Source organism: Sphaerodactylus townsendi, linkage group LG10 (genome assembly GCF_021028975.2).
Source record: "Sphaerodactylus townsendi isolate TG3544 linkage group LG10, MPM_Stown_v2.3, whole genome shotgun sequence".
In the NCBI taxonomy this organism is placed as follows: domain Eukaryota; kingdom Metazoa; phylum Chordata; class Lepidosauria; order Squamata; family Sphaerodactylidae; genus Sphaerodactylus; species Sphaerodactylus townsendi.
In genome coordinates, this window is record NC_059434.1 from 32,470,930 (window position 1) to 32,486,541 (window position 15,612).

Sequence of the window (15,612 nt, forward strand, 5' to 3'; positions counted from 1 at the left end):
TAACCACAGTCAGGTCTTTTCAATGTCCACCTTGCCCTTGATATACTCCAGAAATTGACTGTGCAATGCTTTGTTGTGTCAGCTTTCAGCTCTTGTTTCAATTGCATTTTTTCAGTCTCTGGGCTTTCAGTAAATTCATGTTCTTCACTTCAATCAATGTTTGTTCAAGACTTTCATTCACACAGTTGGTCAGTGAATGTTTCTCCTCCTCCACCATTGACTTTACTTACAGTAACTCTCTGCCACAAGATCTCCGGAGAAGGTATAGTTTATTGATATCAATTAAGGCGTAGTGTGTTGTCATAACCTGAGTTTTTCTGTCTAATGCATCCAAATCAGACTGTGTCAAGTTTGTTGTTCCAGTGGTGTACCTTATCACGGGTATGACCCAGGCCTTGATGGCCTTGATGGTATTCCCGCCATTTAATTTGGATTTCAAAATTTTTCCTGACCCTCTGGGTGTACTTTTTGCTGACCACTTCTTTACTTGCCCGTGCTTGATGTTATCCAGCTGCAAAAGGCCCAGGTATTTATAGGCTTCCTTTTGGTTGCACTTGATTAGTTGGCCATCAGGCATTTCTATGTGGTCACTTTCAGTGATCTTGCCCCTCTTTATCACCACTTTGGTGCACTTTTCCAGACCAAACTACATCAAAATGCCTGTGCTGAATACAGGGGCCACACCACCCAATTCCAAACAAACAGCAGCCTTCACTCCATGCAGGATGTGCAGCTGCTGAGAGTTAGTAGCCCTCATCAGTAGACTGGCAGCTGGTTGGTTCTCCCTCCTTATGGGTGGGACCTTTGTTCCGTGTAGGGTGAGAGGAAGGAGGATTTATGGCCCAATCTAGTTGTAAGATGGGTGGGGAATGGCACCCAACACTGCTGTGCAGAGGCGCAGCTGGGCCAAACTGCGCCTGGTGCACATTCTATATTTTCCGCCCCATGCCCCCCCCGGCACCCTGCCCCCTGGCACCCCCTGGCACCCCCTGCAGCATCCCCCCTTTCCCCTTCCCACACTTACCTTAGTTCCTTTCCTTTTTCAGAACTTTTTCAGGCTGCAAAAGGGGGGGCACGTCCCCTGGCTCCACAATGCAATGGAAAGAGACGGGAGGTAAGCAGCATTTGGGAGTGGCACAGCCTGTGTGAAGGCTGCGCCACAGGCGGTGCGCCCAGCAGGACCATCCGTGCGAATGGTCCCAGGGGGGTGCAGTAGCATAGCACCCCCGCAAGCTGGCCGTGTGGAAAGGGCCCATGTGTTCAGGTGTTCAAATGCCTACTGCTGAAATGTAGTTAGCTAGGAGGTTCCGAGAAGAGGTTTAAAACCTGGAAACTTGCAAGAAGGCTACAGAGAAATGGTAACCTCATTGGGTCCTTCCTGCCAAACCCATGACTTTCACCCTGAAGCCTTGTAAACAATACCAGAGCCTTCAATTAATATATTCCCAACTGGTATTTCATCCTAGGTCCTGGCTAGGTACATGATAGCTTAGCTCCAGAAATGCAACTATGTGGGTTATCTTCAGACCATTTCCTTGATCACAAATAAAATATAATTTGCATAATCAGTGCTACAGTCCTAAACGTCTTGTACTACTTAGAAAAGCAGAAAGCAAAGGAAGATTGTGACAGTGAGATAAAGGAGAGCCAAGAAACAGAAAGAATAGCCCACTGAATATGTAAAGGGAACAGGGAATGGGGTTATATTGGCTCAAGGGGAATGACTGAGAGAAACTCAATAGAGGGACTGAGAGAGCTCACTGAGAAAAGAGGACTTAATGGGTATGAATGAAGAGAGACGCAGAAGTTCTAGCGCCAATTAATCTTGAAACAGACAATGGTTTAAATTTTCTCTTAGGTGCCAAAAATCCCTACAATGTTGTTTCTTGAATGCATCTAAGGCTTAAAATAATGATGTATACTTAAATTGTATGTAAATGAAAGAAAATATTCAAAAGAATGTGCAGTAATTGAATAAATGCTCTTTTCTTACTATATGCAACTCTACGGCCTATCATGTATCTACCAGGAAACTGTCATACAAATGTACTGTTATTATAGAAGTGAAACCTGCAGTTTCAGATAATTAAATTAAGCTATGGGTCTTCTAATATAATTCAGCAAGAATTTGAACTTTTAACTTGTGTTAATTCAATTTCCTTATGCTTTCATTTACCATTTGTTGGGGACATTACAGTGATTAGCCAAAGTCCTTCCAGCTCTTAATGTTCTCAATAAATTCTGATTGAAATTGACTGTCATTTTCTTGCTATAATAAAGTAAGTATCTGACATCTCAAAAGGAACTAGATATAGAATATTACAGTCTTTTGAGGCACACGTTTGTATCACATACCACCATCACAAAACTAGCTTTAGTAAGATCTGCCAAGAGAACCCCAAGTAAGTTTGTAAGTGGAAAACTGCTTTATATAAAAGAGTTGCAGTGGTAATGTGTATCTGTAGTATCACAAGTTAAATGACACTAAATTCACATTTAATTGTTATATGACTAAAGTCACTACCAGAGTCTCTGCACTGTGGGTGAAAACAAGTTGTTCAGCTTGTAAGTGCTAGAAACCTGCTGTGAAGAGCTACAAAAGCAACAGCTGTGTTATATTCCAGTTGAGTTCAAAGGCAATAGTGACTCCAGTGGTTTGGCTGCAAATCGAACACTTTTTTTTCACTTCACATTACATAAGACAGAAAATCACACAATTCAAAGCTGAAAAACCCTGGAGGTCCATGTTTATTTTCTGAAGCTTCTCTGAATCGGGATAATTCTTACCTAGCACAAAGGGAGCACTCTCATTTTTTCTGCAGCCCTCAAATTAATTTAACCAATTATTGAGAAGCTGAACAAGTGGTGACATGTCATTGGATCCAACCAGCTTTTTTGGTGGTAAAAAGGCTATCCTGGATATCATGAGACCTCTGTGAACAAAAGCCATGTGAGATGGGGACTGTAGCAGAGAGGAGAATTGGGCATCATTGAGTGAAAAAACAAGCTGGCTGAATCTGATCCCTTGTGTTGCTCTAAACTGACAACTGTTTATTTTGTATCTCAATTGTAGTAGTCTGAGCATCAAAGTTGCAAGGATACTCACAGTATTTATACCACACTCACATCTCAAATATGTACAGTTGCTTTGCTACCTGTTAAAAGGCAGGAAGACCTCTCAGTTTGGGGGGCTGCATTTGTTCTCCCACACACGCCCCAGGACCCTTAGATATACATGGTAGAAAGTCTCAATAGCACCATCAACACCACTTATTTGTTATTTCCTTCTCCTTACCAGCTTTATATGGTAAAGATTAAGGCATCAATCCTAAGAATGATTTTCTAGGAGTAAGCTCCACTGACTAACTTGAGTCTCGCTTCTGAGTAGACTTGCCTAAACTGCTCTCTGAATTAACTATAATTCTTATATTCACATACTTTCTGGGAAAAAATCCAAGAAACTGTTTTTACATTTATTTTTAATTATTTTTTCTTATTTGTTCTATAACCTTCTATAGCCTTAAAGTCAAATTAACAGTCCTGCCCATACCTCTGTTGCTTTTATTTCCTTAAAAGCACATCTTAATTATATGCTTCAAAATTTCCCTATGTTAGAAACACTCCTTACAGCAGATAAATGTTAAGTTCCCTGAGTTATCTGGATATTGGATAGGAGAAAGATATTCAAATTACAGTAAAATAAGACTGCATAATAATCCCTGGTCCATTGGTTTGCTTCCATAGCTAGTTATGGACCGTGCCCTTAAAACAACTATGGCACACCATATATGAATGCCCTCTTGTAAAAATGTTTGCTGCCACAAAATCATTAAATCAAAATTAACAATTCTCTGTTTGTTTCATATTAAACTTGAAAACAAACTTGGAATATCAATTCAACTAATTGGAAGTCTTTTGTGCAGAATTTTACAGACTCATTGACTTTTGCCTGTCCGTTCCAATAATAAACAAAAGACATATACTCAGCACACCTTGGGTCTGGCAAATTTACAAAGCTAATTGGTCACAAGAGTGAAGGAGATGAATGAGAAAGAGAATTTTATTCATGCACATCAATACAGATACATACATATTTGTAGCTCCTAATGATGGACCGGAGTTCATCTAAGTTGGTCATCCAGTCAAGATTTTATCTGTGTGCTGCATCGCTACTTTTGAGAAGCTGATGGGATTTTTTTTTGCTCAGAACACAAATAAAGAGATTAAAGTCTTAGAGTAAAAGATGGTTTGACAAAATAGGGCAATGTTCCTCAGCTTCTTCCTTAATCTCTTTCCATTCACTTTATTTCTGTGCAACTTTAGACCTTAGTCACTTACTCTCTCTTAGGGCCTTTCCCCACTTAAAAAATGGGAGTAGAGTCAAACCGCTGTGGGAAAAACCGGGACCTTTTGAGTGCGGGTTCATGTCCCCCACTGCAGCTTCTACCCCGCAGAAGATCATCAGCCACCAGCCACCAGGATTCTCCACACTACGTGTGCGTTCAGCTCAGGGGTCATCCTGATTGGTGGCGGCTGCTGATGGGTGGGACTTTTTTACTTTTCCCCTGAAGGATCCACTTCTGCACGAGCATGCACAGACTGTAGCCACGTCTCCACAAATCAATGTCATTCTCGGAGCCCTCTCCTCGTTCCTTCTCCTCTCCGCTCCTCTTGCTTTTTTATCACATGCCTAATTCTCTCCAAGCCCCTCTGCTGCCGCTTGGTGAGTGCAGCCCGCTCGCCAGCTTGCATCCTGCCTATACACGAGTCAGTCTGCCCCCTCCACTCGCCTGTAAATGATTGCTGCTTCTGTCTGAACTCTCAATGAAATGACGTGGATTTCTCCTTCACGGAAACAGCCCACTGCTTCCTGATTGGGGAAAAGGCTCCACGTCACTTGCAGGGGCGGGAACCTCAAACCCGGAGTCACCCCCGAGTTCCCCACCGCTGCGCGCTCCACGTGCAGTTTTTCAAAAAGGTGCTCTTTATCTAGCAACAAAAATGACGTGCGCTGAGGGAGTGGGAGAGGACCAGATTCGGGGGGGCTGCACTGTGGTCGCTCGTGCAGTGGGGAATGCTGAGGAACCCCGGGTCATTTGGCAAGATTAGCCCGCAACATACAGTGAGTGGGGAAAGCCCCAGAAGTCTAATGTACCTTACAGGGTTGTTGTTGTGATGACAAATGACAAAGGGGAAAACTCTATTGTAGACTATTTTGGTATTCCATTGGGGAAAAAAAGCAGTGTATAAATATCTAAAATAAACTATAGAGAGAAACAATCATAGAACCATGAATGTTGCAACTGAACTTAACCAACAGAACTAACAAGAAAGAGCAGTCCAGTATTTTTAAAGAATCATTGCCAGTTTTATTTCATTTTAAAATTATCACACTTAGATTTCCCTTTTGTGCTAACTCAGATGTGTAAAAGGACAGTATTGAATGGAAACAGAAACCTCAGTTCTGATGTTGGAGTAGGAACTTTAGATGTGTCTGGTTTCTCAGAAAATTATTTCAGAATTCCAAAATGTAGCAATAGGCTTAATTTTGCTAGAGGTATATAAAACTGAGTCTACTCACACTGCAAGAAGATGGTCAAAATATAATTTACATATTGACATTTTAAAGTAAAAGGTATTTATGTATAAGGTTGATCTGTTTTTGTTGTAGTAGTTTTGTCACCTGAACATTTTGTGTGGTGAAAGATAATGCTACGCTTGGCCACAATATAGATGTGCCTGGGAAGCATGGCTCACATTTGCATTACTGACACCAGCATGTGGCCAGCCACATTTTAAAAATTAAATATTTCAGGTATTCTATATAAGAAGGATACAAATTCAGAGTGCCCTTTAAAGCACTAAACGGCCCAGATGAGACAAATGTTAAACTCAAAATAAGTTACCTTTCTCATTTATGCTGAGTTAGACTGAACCTTACAGTGCAATCCTAAATACAATTACTCCAGTTTAAGCCCACTGATTTCAATGGGCTTAGACTAAAGCAACTCTGCTTAGAATTGCACTGTTAAAACTCTAGAGCAAGAAGTTCTACAAAAGCAAAGGACTTCCTTGAAGTGAATGGGAAAAGCTGCAGCTCATGTGAAGTTCCATGGGAGGAATTAAAGCCCCTAGAAAACTGGAGAACTGGCAAAAAAAATCTCCAAAATCGTAGAAAATATTTACAATAAATAATTTTGATCACTCTTAATTGTACAATAGGATATGTCTGAACTGAAATGCAAATGTAGCTTTGCCAGATTTGGAATTTTTACAATAAGTTACATGACATTTAACTTTTACGATAAAATATATACTGGTTCTGGTGGGTTTTCCGGGCTGTGTGGCCGTGGTCTGGTGGATTTTAGTTAACAGAAAGTAGAAATAGCCTTTATATGTATTAACTTGTCACATATGTTAATGGATTTGAACCTGTCAAAAGTCTCTGTTGAAAAAAGTATTCCCAAAGACTTCTGACCTTCCCCTTTCCTGCTGCAGCATAAAAATCCTTCCTAATGGGAATCCTAGGAATAGCGTGATGTACCTGTGGTACAGTGGTTAAACCTGGAGAACTAGATTTGATTCCCTGCTCCTCCATATGAAGCTTCTGGGCAACTTGGGCTTGTCACAGTTCTGTGAGAACTCTCAGCCTCATCTACAACTCAAGGTGCCTGTTGTGGTGGCAGGAAGGTGATTGTAAGCTGCTTTGAGGCTCCTTCTGGTAGAGAAAACCAGGGTATAAAAATAACTCTTCTTATGTGCAGTAAAATCAATGAGCAGTAAAATCGGGGCAGGGCGCAGTTGAACGTCTGTAAACGGGGCTCGTGGGAAAAAGTTGTCCTTGGGATTGTGAAGAAAAGTTGTGCTTTTGATCCCATCAAAATATGTATCAAGGCTTTATTGATTGGGGGAACATTGCTACCGTAAATGTTTTTCTCACAATGTACAGAAAAGTTGTGCTTGCTAAATTTGACTTTATATTCAAAGTAGAATATATGGGACATTAATCCAGAAGACAGGCTATGGGGATTCAGTGGAGACTTTCTGATTTGCACGCAGAAAGTTCCAGGCTCAATCCTTGCTAGGAGGTGATGTGGAAGACATGTACCTGAGACCTGAAGATCTACTACCAGTCTGAGTAGACAATACTGACAATGAAGGACCAATGGTTTGATTTGGTATAAGGCAGTTTCATGTATTTTAATTGGCTAGTTCAATGTGTTCTAATCAGTAGTGCTTTCAGATCTCTGTCCCATTCTGTCACTACTGAAAGCAGGCCTGGGAGACACCGCCCTTCTAATATTTTTCAATTACCGTTGTGACTTGGTCCTCATCTGGAGCACTGTGCAATGACCAATCTACCAGAAACAGGTCTTCCTTTCCTATTTGAGGACTTTCAATGAAGGGCTTAGAGCTGGGGCTGGAGTAATCAATTATCTCAAGCTTCCCTGATCTACACCATCACTTGCCATCCAATCAGAGATTTAGATAGTGGGGATGTCTTCTACTGTTCCCACATGCCACTCACCGCTCCACACACACCAGGGACCACCCAGTAACCACAGTTCATGTAAACTTTTCTTATCATATTTAGGAAATCCTTTAAAAGAGAGAGCTTCTTGTGTTAATTACCCTTAAGCTTCAGTGTCATGAGAAAGATACTTGTCAAAAGGCTTGCATTGTTTTAAATATAATAAAAGCTATTTTATTTTCATAGTAAATATTGGGTGGTCTTTACCCACAGCTTATATCTGAACTTTGACAAAAGTGCAAAACTTTGCAAAAAATACTTCATTTGAGTTCAGATTGGATGATCTTCTTGATGGAACTCATCTCAAAATCTCTTGGAGCCCAAGGTGTCTATATAGAACCATTAATCTCAGAATGTGTCTAAACACCATCCTGGAGACAGGCAGCAATTTACAGGTCTCTGTGACAGACAAATAGCTAGCAGAGTGCTGTCATTTAACCCCAGCGATTTCTTTGGTAGTTATGGAAAGAAAGGATTTATACGGCTGTCACAGAAGAGCTATAGGAACTGTCAACACCGTATAACTTTACATACAGAAGTGATAGTATGCATAGGCATTTCAGTCATCATGAAGAAGATCAACAAGAATGGTTTTTGATCAGTGCTACTGACACTCATTTAGTAGAGGGAAATATAGTGCTGGAAAATATATGGGGCTTAATATATCAAGGGAAGGTCAGGATTTTATTCATTGTAGTTTAAATGAAAAGTGGCACATTACAAGTGCACACTGCAGCTTTGCTCTTAGAGTCTTCTGATAGTTTTACTCTGAAGGCATAACATGATTCATAGCAGTAGTATATTACACAATATGGCAATCATGATGTATGCTTGTCAAATATACCTAGCTATCATACCAAGTTAAAATATTTTGCATGCTACCTATTTTGGAGCTGATGTACCAATTGTATCCTGTGCTGATCCTGTTATGCAGGTAAATTACTATGTTTTGATCCCTTGGTGTACATATGAAGAAGAAAAAGAAGATTTGTATTTATATCCCCCCTTTCTCTCCTGTAGGAGACTCAAAGGAGCTTACAATCTCCTTGCCCTTCCCCCCTCACAACAATCACTCTGTGAGGTGGGTGGGACTGAGAGAGCTCCGAGAAGCTGTGACTAGCCCAAGGTCACCCAGCTGGCATCTGTGGGAGTGTACAGGCTAATCTGAATTCCTCAGATAAGCCTCCGCAGCTCAGGCGGCAGAGCTGGGAATCAAACCCGGTTCCTCCAGATTAGATACACGAGCTCTTAACCTCCTATGCCACTGCTGCTATTTTTGCTGAACTATTTTGCTGGTCTAAGCATCAGTTATCCATCTTAAATTTAATTTAATTGAATTGAATTTAATTGAATTTAATTTAATTGAAGGGATGAAAGTTTCAAAGTTAAAAAAAAGACAACCAAGAAGTCATATTCTCTATTAGGTCTAGCAAGGGAAGAACCTATATCTGATGGATTACTAATCCTGGAGGCCAGATGGAAAAACTTGATCAATCCAGTTCACAGTTCGTATGATTTGGAATCAACATTATTTTGAATACCTTGTTTATTTCTCTCCAGGGCTAATTTGGGTCATTTTTATTTTTAATTTCACCACAAAACATTACAAAAATGAAAAAAAGAAATTTAAAAAAGAAAAAGGAAAAAGTGTTACATAAATCTGCAATAATCATGCTGTCAATCTATTATTATTATTATTATTATTATTATTATTATTATTATTATTATTATTATTATTATTATTATTATTATTATTAATTTGATTTGGTAGGCCGCCCTACCCCGAAGGGCTCAGGACGATTTACAAAACAATAAAACACAATACATTGAATAAACTCAGTTAAAACAATAAATACGTTAAAAACATTTTCCGCAGTAATCTTCTATAGTTAATTAATTAAAATAGACGGATGACATCCAGTATTTAACTCCCAGGAGGGGACTGGCAGATGTTTAAATCAGATGACCCACAGTGCAAACAGAGAGGGCAAACAGACAGAGGCGGACTCAGCGGCCAGCCTCCCCAAGGTCTGGTGGAACAGCTCGGTTTTACAGGCCCTGTGGAACTCCCCAAGGTCCCACAGGGCCCTAACAGATGGAGGAAGAGCATTCTACCAGGCAGGGGCCAGGGCCGTAAAAGCCCTGGCCTGGGTGGAGGCTAGCTGCATCATTGAGGGACAAGGGACCACCAGCAAATTCGCCTCAGCCGAACGAAGAGGCCGACTCGGGACATATGGGGTAAGGCGGTCTCACAGGTATGAGGGTCCCAGACCATGAAGGGCCTTAAAGGTAAAAAAGAAAAGCTTACACCCCCCCAATAAAAAAAATAAAACACCCAGAAAAAATGAAAGTAGGAAACTACAAGAAGAGAGGTGGGGGGGGGGTTAAGAAGATGGAGAGACAGTTTTCAAAAGTTGAATGGCTGGCTCACACTTACTGATCCTAGATAGTATCAAAACAAGTGGGTCAAAGAAGAACCTAAACTAGTCCACCTGTCAAATTAAAAGTTCCCAGAGCTTCCTGGGGAGGACAGAGTCAGACCCTGACTGCTCTTTGCCAGCATTTTCCCTTTCAGTAATGTGGAGCAGAAATGACTTAGAAGCTCAATCTATTTGAAGCACCAACTTCCCTGAAAGTTGATTTGGATCATTTTAGAGCTGGTTTCCACATTGCCCATTGGTATATATGACATCCATGTTATCAGTAGTAAACTTTTAGTTTACACATTCTTACTGCCACTTGTATGCTATGTAATGAAACTGGATACATGCAGTGGTACAAAAGCTATATTTGTATTCATAGTTCTAATTGTAGATAATGTGTATGGTGATGACTGTGATCATATGAGTTAGGCTGATCTCATCAGATTTCCAAAACAATGACATAGTGAGGGGAGCACGGAGTGGGGGGAGGGTTGAGCCCCAGGAACCATTTCCTTGGGGGTGCCTTGCAGGGCCATGCTCCAACTCGCAACTGTGCCCTGTGGAGTTGGATGCCTGAGAACGGGGCTCATTCTGCCCCCAAACTCCACATGGAGATTGTGGGTGGCCCATCTGATGCAGGTCTCAGCTTATCTGGGTCCAGCCTGCAGTTCAAAGCTCGATCCAAACTTCTCTGAGGCCAGGATCTGACTGACCAGCTCCAGCTTTGTACTGTCAATTCCACCCACCAAGCTGCAATACTGTCTAAATACCCAATTGGTGCAAAGTCTAAACTTAGGTGTTTTGTTTCAAAGAGAAATATACAACATTAAAGGCACACAGAAACATTTGTGAACTGCTAGACTAACACACTTATTAATGAAACTAATCTACAGTTAAAAGCATTTATTTTAAAAATGGAATAATGTATTGTGTGTATATTAGGGGTACACAATATACCAACTAAAAAATCTGAAAAAAGAGGCACAATTTTAATGATGCCAAAAAGGCAAAACTGAAAAAAGCATTTTTTAATTTTTTTCTAGATTTTTCATGACTATTATGTTTGTGGGGCTCCAAGGAGCATTTTTTTGAGGTAGAACCATCCAATTTGCAGCACAGCTGTAGGTAACTCTCCTTACAAGATATCCCAAGTTTGGTAAAGACTGGGTCAGAAGACCAACCCTTAAAAACAAAACTCTGAAATTTGTTGAAGATTGGGTTAGGGGATCAAATTTTATGAACCCCCAAAGAAGGTGCCCCATCTGTCATTCAAGAAAAAACAATAGAGGGAAATTTGGGAGCCCATTAAAAACCTAACCCAATATTTACGAAATTTAAGGATTCTCACAAGGAGAGGCACCTGTGCTTTGCTGAGAATTTGGTGCTTCCACCTTGAAACTGCCACTTTGGAACAGGGAAGTCCAATTTTATGGGCTTACAAATGGTTCCCTATAAAATTGGACCCCCTGACCCAAAATTAACCAAACTTGGGAGCTCTCATAAGGAGAGGCATCTACAGCTATACTAAAAATGTGATGTCTCTACCAAAAAAAAAAAAACCCATCCAGAGCCCCACAAAGATATTCCAGAGAGTGAAACATTATTAAAACAAATTCTTATAATTACAAGAATTTGCCTCAGGTCAATTCTCTGGTCTAAAAGTGCACTGAAAATTTGGTGCCTCTGCCTTGAAAATCAGATCCTCTCCCCCGAAGCTTGGAAAGAATGATCATAGGCAGAGGTGGGATGCAGCCTATTCGCACCTATTCGGTAGAACCGGTTATTAAAATTTTCTCAGTTTGGAGAACTGGTTGTTAATGATTAACTCCACTAGGGACAAGGGGGTAATCTCTGTCCCTGGGTGCAACAAATCTCGTCAAGTGGGTGATGCAAAATGGCCCCCCCAGCGAGGGGGAACTGCACCTGGGGCGCGCAGACCCTGAGCCCCTGCTGCAGCACCCAGCTCTGGAACGCCCAGGCCATGCCCCCACTGTATCATGCCTCACCCAGCCCCATTGACCTCACCACCATTGGAACCTGTTGTTAAAATTTCTGAATCCCACCACTGATCATAGGGTAACTTTGAAAGGGTGGCCCTACTTCAATGCCCCTCCCACCCAGAGCCCCATTAAGATTTCCCATAGAGTTTAATAGATCCAAAAATGTTCCGATATTTTAAAACCCTCAGAAAAAAAACTCCATATCAGTATGGGAATTTGGCTTTTTTTGGATTTTTTAAAAATGTTCAGGTCTATTAAATATGAAACTGAAAAAAATGCAAAAAAATTAACAGTCATCTTGAGATGCCTCTTCCTATCAACAATGCTTAATAATAATAAGTTAAGGACCTTGACGAAGTGCCTACCATCATCTCTTGCAGACTTCTTAAAAGGTTCTGAACAGTATGCAAGCTGATTGTTCTCTTATCCTGTTTCAGGTGTCTGTTTATGTTATACAATGTTTCTCAACTGCAATTGACACCTGTACAGGAAATTCACACAAAGATATTATGTCACAGCAGGCTCTGAAGTGGTAAATCAGAGAGCAAAAAATAAGAAACCCTCTTCAGAGAACATTGCAATGATTTATAAATGAAGCTGAGGCAGAGGTGTGATCTATGAGAAATATAAGCAATTAAATGTGGGATATTGCTGGGTGTTGACAACAGACCTTGTATCGTATACACAATTCAACACCTGCATGGTCCCATGAGGCATCAAGATTCTCATCCTCACCAAAAAATACATTATTTCACTCCTCTAGCAGGAATGGCACCACTATCCATCCATGTTTTATTTGTTGTTCTTTCATCTTGTTTCAAATGAAACTTTAAAGAATTAAATTATCAAAAAAGCCCCCCCTTGTCTGGAGAATCTCTGAGAGAACTTAATCTACAATTTATCAATATCGCCAATGTGCAAAACTTCAGGTGAACTTTTATGAGTGTTTTAGAACAAGAGCAAGCTGAAACACAGAAGAGCAGTTTGAAAACTCTCACTTTGCCCCACCCAAATCTTCAGCTTTAGGATTTTCTAAATTCAAAGGGAACTGCAGCAGGACACCCCCCGCCCTCCTGGGTTTCCTTTAATGAATGCTAATCTCAGCACTCTATTTCTTCTAGAATTTTTTTCAGTTCTCATAAGATTTGCTTCAGCACCAGCCAGTTCAGCTCACATAGCAACTGCAACCATTGAATTATGGTGCCCACAGTTTGAGGAGCAGCTTGAGTATGCCCATCAGATTGCTTTCACTGTCTCTGAATGTGCAACCAGGAGCAACTATTTGTAAAGTGAATACCCTCCCCCAGCTGATGCCACTAATTGTTTGAAAGGCATTGTTCAAAGGAATAATACCATTGGGTATTCATCTAAGTCTGGCACAACAATGTAAATGGCTGCAATTCAGTTTGGAACAACAGCACTTTGTGAATGAGTTCTGAATCATTGGGATTATTATTTGTTTTCCTCTATATCATTTAAAATGCTGCATATGTTGTTTGAAAAAAGGTAATTGGAACAGAGGTCAAGGTGGGCAGCAAACATTAATGTAAGACGAGTTGATCTGATATTTGATTATGAGCAGTTGGAACAAGTTGAGCTAGGTAGGTTTCCTTGTTGCATCTTTGCTGCAACATTATCAGCTTGCCTAGTTCGTATCAGGTCATTGTCATGTTTTGTTTATTCATTTTTTTCCCTTTTGTGAATATAAAGTGTAATTTTTTTCTGCATACCTGGAGAGTACCAAAGTATATAGAAGTCCCTAACTTGCTAATGGATGGTTTAGTTTTACAGATTTCACTATTTCATTAGGTACTGTAAAGGATTTGCAACTAGTCAATTATATGTATATTTGTTAAAAATATTATCTCTGGTTTTATGCAGAGCACTAGATCTATTGTACTAGTGGGGTGAATCCGTTGGTTCTCACATAATATAATTAACTGTTCACTTTAATTTGTCTCTGGGGGTAAAGGACCAGTGGGAAATATTCTTCTTCAGTATTTTGATACTGAAAAGCTTAACCCTACAGAGCAACAATTATTTTCTGTAGTTTAATACTAACTTCTCATTGCCAACACCTAAAACACTCAACAGCAGGAATTTATGTACTTTTATGATGACCCATTGTCATGATCTTGCCCTTGGATAGGGGGGTGCAATCTGGCAATCGTTTGTGGATTCTTTTCCCATCCAGCACTCCAGCCTGCTAAGTTTCATAAGCTTTTATTTCAAGTGAAAACAACAAAATCTTAGTACAGTTCTCATAGCATTGTCCTCTCTCCCAGGAGCCCCTGGTAGAGAGATGCTTCTTAGTCAAACCCCTTAAGTAGAATCCTAAATCCTTTGTTTTTACCTTCCCAGGAAAACTCCGCCCTGCCACCAGGTAAATCTAAGCTTTTGAATTCTACTGGTCAAATTTGAATGGCATTTCCTGTGATCAAAGCCCTTTACCATCCTTGTGTAACTTCCTTGTGTGACTTCCTTGCTTCAGCAATAGAATCTCTCCATCACACCCATGATTTAGTGTTGGTAGTGATGTTCTTTAATAGGTTCCAGACTAAATACCTATTGTTGAAAACCATTAAGGAATTCCATCAATAGTACTGATTATTCAATGGGAAAGCAGTTTAATTCATAAACTGAATTCCTAATGAGTACTGGAGAGAAGATTTAAATAAAACATTTTAGAAGTAACCCTTTGGCCCACAGTCTTATTATTTCTGGTGTGTCTGAATACAGATGAAGCTGCTTCATATGGAGTCAGGCCAGTGCTGAGATTCAGCAGGTTTGCACCACTTTGGCAGAACCGGTTGTTAAAGTGGTGCTTGTAAACAACCAGTTGTTAAAATATTTTAATCCCACCACCGGAACTGGTTGTTAAATTATTTGAATCCCACCACTGAGTCAGACCACTGGTCAGCTAAGGTCAGCATTGTCTTCTCGGGTGGGCAGAGGTCTTCCACATCACCTTCTACCTGATCCTGAACAGAGTTCAAAAATATGTCCTGAAGCAGGTTGTACAATTCTAGATTAGTTATTATCCTCCCAACATAGAGGATGGTGTAGGAAACATGGTGCTTGAAGTGCAGAGCTAAGAAGCAAAGCCTGAATGAGGTGTTTTGTGTCCTAATTATTGTGTCCTGGATTATTTATAGTGCTACTGACACAGGCTTTGCCTTTATGTGTGCGTAGGTATGTATGAGATTCCACACCTTAACTTTAAATTATTCTCTCCCTCTGGTGTTCATTGATAGTCTCTGAAGCTCAAGCTTTATTCCCCTTCAAGGTTCATACTTCCTCTAAATACTCATCATTGCATGCATGCTATAAAGAGAGCTCCCAGCAGTCGTTTTTAAAAATAAAAAGATAAAATACTCAGCATCTGAACAATGAAAGCTCTAGTGACAGTACCTGGAATGCCTCCTGTTGACAATGATGGTTATCACTGGGGGCAAATGAAATCTGTTCATTCTGAACTGTCTTCAGAAATCACCCTTATCTGATTGTTCTTTCAGATCAAAGAAACAGGAAGACAAAGTAAGCTGTGCATATTCTTTTCCTCTGCATTTTGTTGTTAAAAGAGGCAGGAATCCCACTAGGAACCCTAAACCACTTTTAGATACTATTAATCTTTTCTGTGGATTTCTACCCTGCTCTC